At 39.1% G+C, this 8,993-nt stretch overlaps 1 protein-coding gene across 1 annotated transcript in view; it reads right to left on the bottom strand.

Moving 5' to 3' along the window:
• Positions 1-6,056, bottom strand: part of LOC106876696 (magnesium transporter NIPA2) — a 21,681-nt gene extending 15,625 nt beyond the window's left edge. Inside the window, exon 1 of the mRNA XM_014925357.2 lies at positions 5,586-6,056. The gene's annotated coding sequence lies outside the window, so the exon portion shown is untranslated. The remainder of the gene's footprint in view (positions 1-5,585) is intronic.
• Between the last annotated feature and the right edge of the window lie 2,937 nt (positions 6,057-8,993).

Raw genomic sequence — 8,993 nt, 5'->3', positions numbered from 1 at the left:
AGAAAGGGGTATTATTATTGTTATTATTATCAGGCGAAGGTAAAGAATACGCACACCACACGCTTTCGGGGGTTAGGGTTACGCCGAAAATGGGTGGTGCACGTATTCTTTACCCCCGTCTATAATTATAATAATGATTATTATTGTTGTTGCTGTTTCTGTTGTTAAGTCGGCGAGCTGGCAGAAACGTTAGCACGCCGGGCGAAATGTTTCGCGGTATTTTGTCTGTCTTTACGTTCTGAGTTCAAATTCCGCCGAGGTCGACTTTGCCTTTCAGCCTTTCGGGGTCGATAAATTAAGTACTTAGCCTTGTGCCTAGAGTAGAAAAGATTAATCTCAATTTTCCACTCATACTCGTGGACAACATTATACAATGTCAGTGATTCTCTTCGACAATTATGCAGTGAAGTCTATGCTCTGTCTGAGGGTGTCATCAAAATAATTAAAATAATATTAATCATGGAGCTAATGATATCTCTTCATCATGGCATATTTTCTCCAATCACGTTTTTGGACACTCCCTGCATTAAATGCGTTGACACAAACTGTGTGGTTCCCAAGTTCACTTCACAAGCGCATGGTTTCAGATTCAGTCCCACTGTGTGACACCTTCGTTACGATTCTTCAACTATAACCCCAAGATGACCAAAGCCATGTGAGTGGGTTCCATAGAGAAAGAGAGAGAGAGTCTAACAATAGTTTTCGTTCACATCATCGTCTGTACGTTCATTTTTCCATGATGGCATGGGTTGTATGAGACATCAACCTTACTCGTTTGCATGTTAGATATTTAACTCCACTAGTCCTCATATGTTGGACTGCCAAGCTATGGAACATGCAAGGTGGCCCCAAAACAGGTTTACAGTTATCGCGTAGACACTTTAAATTTCTTTTAAAACATTTTATTACATCGAAATTTCTATCTTACAAACTGCAAAGAGAGCTTGACAAAATTAAACTAAATTAGCACAGAATAATGCTTTCATATTTCTTTTATAATTAAGATCTAAACTTAATATATGAATGCGAAAGAGATAGTTGATTAACTGTAAACCTACTTTTGGGCCACCCTGTACAATTTACGCGAGACAGACATTACTGTCGTCAAAAGTGTCAATGTGAAAGCACAGAGAGACAGACAGACACACACACACACACATACACACACGTGTGCACGCAACTAGGCTTCTGTATAATTTCTACCTACCAGATTTCATTTACAAGATTTTGGTCAATCTGAGACCATAGTAGAGAACAAGTTGTCCAATGTATCATGCAGTGGAATTGAACCATAAACCACATAGTTGCAATATAAACTTCTGAAATCAAACAGCCATGCCAACACTTTTATAACAAGAATGAACTACTTCAGCTCCAATAAGCTACCAAGCCTCCTCCCTTCCTCAACACACATCAAGTGTGACAGACTGGCATTTTAAAACACATTTGAAAAGTCATTATCTCTGAAGCATGAGCAGCCATCCAGTATGGAACACACTTGAACTTCGTACAGGGGTCAACAACTGATTGGAACTGAAGTAGTTTCTGTTTCGAAACAAGAGGTGATTTTTTGCAGGCTGTGTGCATGTGTGTGTGTGTGTGTGTGTGTGTGTGTGTGCGTGCGCGCTTTTTAGATGAGTCATTAAAGCAATTTTGGAGCTGTGTGCATTAGTGGTTACGATCGTAAAATTGTGGTTTCAAATCCTGGACTGGGTGATGCATTGTGTTCTCAAGCAAAACATTGCGTTTCACAGTGCTCTAGTAAAAATGAGTTATCTGATGATGGACTAGCGTCTCATCCAGGGAAGAATATATACACGAGAGAAAACAGGAAACAGACCCCTATTTTCCTTACAGAGTAACGTGGACTAACCCTTAAAGTAATAGGGTGGAGGCACAAGGCTTAGTGTTTAGGGTGTTGCACTCACGAGCATATGGATCAATAACATATGTCAAAATCCATTTGTCTAATCCATGCTAGAACGGAAATTGGACATAAAATGAAACGATATGTATATATTCTTTTATTTGTTTCAGTCATTTGACTATGGCCATGCTGGAGCACCGCCTTTAGTCAAACAAATCGAATCCAGGACTTATTCTTTGTAAGCTTAGTACTTGTTCTATCGGTCTCTTTTGCCGATCTCCTAAGTTATGGGGACGTAAACACACCAACATCGGTCGTCAAGCGATAGTGGTCAAGACAAACACAGACACGCAAACATATACATATATATATATATATATATATATATATATATATATGACAGGCTTCTTTCAGTTTCCGTTTATCAAATCCACTCACAAGGCTTTGGTTGGCCTGAGGCTATAGTAGAAGACACTTACCTAAGGTACCACACAGTGGGACTGAACCCAGAACCATGTGGTAAAGATCAACAAATATCACTGAATATACACTGTATTACAATAAGAGCTATTTAATATTTTCTTGCATTGAGATATGTGGTTAATCAGGTTTTATAATGCACCCAGTGACTCCAAGCAATCTTCAAGATCAAGATTGCTTGATAGCTGAAAGCATGTTATAAAAGAACTACTTAACCATGTGTCTTAACAGCGAGAGAATATTAGTAACCCTTAGTTCACTCTGTAATGTGGTTGGTTGGCATTAGGAAGAGCATCCAGCTGTAAAAACCAAGCCAAAACAGACAATGGGGTTTGGTGCAGTTCTCTAGATTGCCAGCTCTTGTCAATCCATGCCAACATCAAAGATGAACATTAAATGATGACAATGATGATATACCATATTTTAACATGTATAAGGAACCCTTTTTTGTCAAAAATTCGGTTAAAAAAATATGGGAATTCCTTATACATGGATAGTATCATAATTCCTTACAAAACCCTTTTTTCCAAATTTTAAGCCAAAAGAATTAGGGGGCTCCTTATACACGTTAAAATACAGTATATTTTGGGTGTACAGTCAGATGTACAACTGCTACTGTTGAGTTTAGAGATCGACGTGGATCATCTTACTACCAGTGTAGTGGTTTGGTTACTAATTGGTAGTATTACTAGTTACGAAATGCAAAGCAAATGTAGGAGGAAATTAGGATAAACAAGTTTATGGCATGACAAGTTCCCAATGATATAAACTTGTTTTTCTCATAATTTCTCATTTGTGTGCCCTGTATAAATGCATATGACACAGATATGTGAGGGAACAATAAGCAGGTGTAATATTTTGATACTCAGAAACATCATCATCATTATCATCATCATTGTTTAACGTCTGCTTTCCATGCTAGCATGGGTTGGACGATTTGACTGAGGACTGGTGAACCGGATGGCTGCACCAGGAACCAATCTGATCTGGCAGAGTTTCTACAGCTGGATGCCCTTCCTAACGCCAGCCACTCAGAGTGTGTAGTGGGTGCTTTTACGTGCCACCGGCATGAGGGCCAGTCAGGCGGTACTGGCAACGGCCACGCTCAAAATGGTGTATTTTACATGTCACCTGCACAGGAGCCAGTCCAGTGGCACTGGCAACAATCTCGCTCAAATGTCTTTTCATGTGCCACTGGCACAAGTTCCAGGAAGGCGAATGCTGGTAACGATCACGCTCAAATGGTGCTATTTACGTGCCACTGACAAAAACAGGTTTGTAAACAACAAACAGGTGTATTAGTTTAACGCTTGGGAAGGTGAGAAAGTCTTTTACATTTCGAGCCTATGCTCTTCAACAGAAAGGAACACGAGAAAATAAACAGAGAGAGAATAAAATATATATATATATACATATATATACATAAATGGCGGTGCCCCAGCATGGCCACAGCTCATGAGCTGAAACTGGATAAATGAAATATAGAATATATATACATACATATTGGAAATATGCAGTGCATGAGAAGACCCGGCAAGCCAAGTGAGACCATAATCTGAGGCTTCTGCCAAGAGTGTAGTCAGCCCACCTATGCGTACCTTTCTTTCATTGGACACTAAACTCTGTTTGGGAAGACCTGTTGAGGCAAATGAAATCGATCCAAATTCGACGACTGGCACCCATGCCAACCTCTCCTTCATTGGACACTAACTTGGATTGCAAAGACCTGTTGGGGCAAGTGAAATCGAAATCGTGATTGAACCAAATTCAATGACTGGCACCTGTGCCAGTGGAGCTCTAAGAGCACCATGCAAGCATGATCGTTGCCAGAGCAGCTGTCTGACTTCCATGCCAGTGGCACGTAAATAGCACCATTTGAGCATGATCATTACCAGCATTGCTTTGGTGGCACATGAAAAAATATTCAAGCGAGGTCGTTGCCAGTCCCGCTGGATTGGCTCCTGTGTAGGTGGCATGTAAAAAACACCATTTTGAACATGGCCGTTGCCAGTACCGCCTGACTGGCCTTCGTGCCGGTGGCACGTAAAAGCACCCACTACACTCTTGGAGTGGTTGGCGTTAGGAAGGGCATCCAGCTGTAGAAACTCTGCCAAATCAGATTGGAGCCTGGTGTAGCCACCTGGTCCACCAGTCCTCAGTCAAATCGTCCAACCCATGCTAGCATGGAAAGCGGACGTTAAACGATGATGATGATAAAACTTGTAGGTGTGCTTAACATCAAAGTTCAGATTATTAAACAAACGCTGAGTGATGCATCATTAATTAATTAACATACACCAATGTATACGCTTTGAGCCATTTCGCTTGCCAGTCTCTCATAAAAGAAAAGTAAAAAATGATGAAATATATAAGTTAGTGATGAAGGAGAGTGTGATGAATGCACAGATAGGGAAGAAGTGAAAAACGGAAACGATGGTGGGAACAATAGTTTCGGTAACTGTAAAGTTATGTGTATGCATATGGGTGTATAAATGTGAGTGTTGGCGTGAGTAGAGAACATGTTTGCCAGTGTACAAATGTGAGATGAAAAGCTGTGTTAGAGAGGACGTTTATGGAGTGAGAGAATGTTGGGGTAGTTCTCAGGGGTACGGAGTTCCTGTAATTTTCAGCTTACGGTGTGGATAACGGTTAAGTGTGTCTGGTCCAGCCTCTCGGAAGTTATGATACTGATGGTTCTTGATGCCCATTTCAATCGCTGGAATTTTATATATATTAAGGAGTGCCTATATATGGTTGAGATCAATGCTAAATGGGTAGGTCGATTGACAGCAGAATAAATAGAGAGAGAGAGAGAGAAGAATAGGGTAAAGGTATGTGAAATACTGAGTGCGCGCGCACGGACATGGTTGAACGAGTATTTAGATATCTATGTGAACATAAGTTTCTATACATGCCGAGGACTGTTTAGTTTATTCTAACCATTACCACGCTGAAGCAACATACGTACATACAAACATATGTACGTACGTACAAATACACATGAATGTCTATAGATATATACTGGTATATAAGCGTGAGGGTCTCTCTGTATAAATGAGGCATCTATTATTTTAACAAAGGGATATAACACACACACAAAAGAAAACTACCAATAACATATGAAATAAAAAAGAGAGAGAGAGAAAGATGAGAATAGTTTGAGAGAAAAAAAGACAAAAAGATGATGAAACAATGAGAATAATAGAAACTATAATAATAATAATTGTTCTCTACTTACATTGTTTGGTCGACATCTGTCAGAACTTTGAATATGAGGAATATGATGGCTTTTCAAAAAATTACTTTACGACCGATGCTCCTGCTGGGCGGGTCTGGTGGAAGTCACAGAAACAATAGGTTATTAGAACAAATGTGTCATGTGCATGAGAGTGTAACAAAAACATAGGATGTGTATGAGGATGTTAGATTTGATTATTAGCAGGCCGTGGATGGGTGTTTGTGACACTTGTGTGTAATGATGTGAATGAGTGTATATTTGTGTCTCTGTGTGGGTGTGAATGTCGATGGGGGTGAGTATGAAGTGATTAAAGCCGGTGCGCTATTAATGATGTCATTCTTGGTGATTCGGTGTTCAATGAAATCATGTACCTCGTGTGTTCCCTTTTCGTGTTGTTTTAATCTGTTAGGGAAGGCAAAACGGATATAAATACGGACGTGGATAGGTAGATCGACAAACACACAAATATATAAATAGACAGCAAATTATACACATATATATATATCTAAACAGAAGGTAGGTAGACACGATCAGGTAGTCGGATAGATACACAATGATGGTCAGATACACAAACAGGTAGTTAGACCGTTAGCTAGCTTAATCGAATAGATGGATAAACAGATAGATATGGTGGATAGATAATTAAATAGTATTTAATATTATAATTATATAATACAATACAATACATCAAAGATGACCTTGTGAAGTTATATAGGATAAACGTCTTTGTATACTTTTTTAATTTCGATCAATATTCTTGGCAAGCCGACAAAGAAACGTTGATATACTTGTTATCTACATTTAGAAACGGTGTATATGTATTCTATAATCACTAATGTGTGTGTATATTCACACTCATATATGTAAGTACACACACACACATCACTTTAATTAGGAACTAAGCATCAATACGAACACATCATCATCATCATCACAACCTCGCTGTCAACATTTTGCGTCACAGAGAGACATCCTAGAACACAGACACACTCCACTCCTTGGCCCCACAGTCATGCTGTCTCAGCGTTTTCTTTTGCTACTGCCCCTTGGGGTTGTATAGTTTTGTACTTTCTGCGCTCGTACAGCACTCTTCCTTTCCTTGCGCAATTTTTTGTCCGATTTCCAGAGCAGAACACCACACTAACCACTACATCCAATCCTTTTTTTCCCCGCCACCGCCTCCCCGAACGTCGGTCCTCCGGAATCTCCTACTTGTAGCATGTGAAAAGTATCATCTGAACATGGCCGATGCCAGTGCCGCCTGACTGGCTCCCATGCTGGTGGCATGTAAAACGCACTCACTACACTCTCGGAGTGGCTGGCATTAGGAAGGGCATCCAGCTGTAGAAACACTGCCAGATCAGATTGGAGCCTGGTGCAGCCTCCTGGTTTGCTAGCTCCCAGTCAAACTGTCCAACCCATGCCAGCATGGAAAACAGACCTTAAACAATGATGATGATGATATATAATGAGAGGTATTGATATCCACAAGACCCAAGTTGATAGGTAAGGCTATGTAATTGCTACAGAAGGACCGTAGTTAAACTCTTGGTTCCATGAGTGAGGAGTCTAATGCAGGTCTTGTAATGAGACAACAAAGCCAGGGCTGTATGGAATTTCAGAGGACATTTATAAAGAGAAAGTTAGCCTTACAGCTGTTTCTGTTTTTGGCATATTAAGAGGATGATATAGAGTGGAAGGAGGAAAGAATGACAGATTAGTTGGCTGTAATTGAAAAAAGTAATTGCATAAATGCAATACTTATTATCTATTGTAATCAATATTAGCTAAGTAAATCTGTATCTTTGTTTGTTTGTGTTTTTGTGTGTATTAATAACTGGAATATTCACTAACTTAAGAATTTATAGCAGCCTGTTCCAAACAAATCTGTCAATACTGTTATTACAAATGTCAAAGGTGGCGAGCTGGCAGAAACGTTAGCACGCCGGGTGAAATGCTTAGTGGTATTTTGTCTGCCGTTACGTTCTGAGTTCAAATTCCGCCGAGGTCGATTTTGCCTTTCATCCTTTTGAGTTGATTAAATAAGTACCAGTTACGCACTGGGCTCGATATAATTGACTTAATCCGTTTGTCTGTCCTTGTTTGTCCCCTCTGTGTGTAGCCCCTTGTGAGCAATAAAGAAATAAGAAACGTTAGCATGCCAGGCAAAATGCTTAGTGGTATTTCACTTGTCTTCACATTTTGTGTTCAAATTCCACTGAGGTTGACTTTGCCTGTCATCCTTGAATAGACCAAATGTGACCATCCTGTCTTTATCCTATGAGTACCAAGATATGCAGACACTCAAAATACTTACAAAGTTGTACATATTCACATAGATATGCACATTTGCAAACACGGTATTGTTTTCAGTTATATTTGTTTGTCTGTGGACAAGATATCTCAAGAACCGCTGGATGGATGCAGATGAAACTTTCAGAGATGTTTTGCCTCATGACTGGTACAAACTGATCAGATTTTGAGATTGATCCAGTACCGGACCATGATTCTGGATTATTTTTCCAGTTTCTTTTTTTTACTTAATTTTTGAGAGCAGTCAGATTTATTTCAGATATTCTCATTCTAAAAATCATCCGCAGCTAATCGTTGAGAGGACGTTGGTGCTGCCTTGGCAGAGGTTTGCACTCTCTGAGTGCTTTTGTTTATTATTTAAACATGGTACTTATTCTATCAATGTCTTTTGTCGACATTGTTACAGGAACATAAATGCACCAACATCAGTGGTTAAGCAATAATGGGAGATGAACACACACACACACACACACACATGCACACACATGCACACACACACACACACACATGCACACACATACACACATGCATACACAAATTTGATGGTTGAGCCATTACAACAAACTAAAAGTAATCATACAGTGAATGTGTTGATGTTTTTCAATGGCTGAGATGCCACAAAAAGTATGGCTTGTATCAACTTACTCCAGTATTTCAATTAATAATTATAGTAATTACATTGGTTGGGTGGGTTATGCTTAAGCTTTATTTTGTAGTTTTATAATTTAATTTGTGCAGAAAGCCATTGTTGTAGCATAATAGTTGTATTATACAGTATTTATATAAATATTTATACAGGGTGGCCCAAAAGTAGGTTTACAGTTATTCAACTATCTCTTTCGCATTCATATATTAACAGCTTAGATCTTAATTATTAAAAAAAATATGAAACCATTATTCTATGCTAATTTAATTAATTGTAAGATAGAAATTCAAATGTAATAAAATGTTTTAAAAGAAATTTCAAGTGCCTACATAATAACTGTAAATCAACTTTTAGCCCACCCTGTATATATATATATATATATGTATGTATGTATATCCTCTCCTCCTCCTCCTCCTCCTCCTCATCATCATCATCATCATCATCATCAT

The sequence above is a fragment of the Octopus bimaculoides genome, chromosome 13, assembly GCF_001194135.2.
Source record: "Octopus bimaculoides isolate UCB-OBI-ISO-001 chromosome 13, ASM119413v2, whole genome shotgun sequence".
Taxonomy (NCBI): domain Eukaryota; kingdom Metazoa; phylum Mollusca; class Cephalopoda; order Octopoda; family Octopodidae; genus Octopus; species Octopus bimaculoides.
The sequence above is the reverse complement of the archived record's forward strand: the minus strand, read 5'-3'. Positions and strand labels throughout refer to the sequence as shown.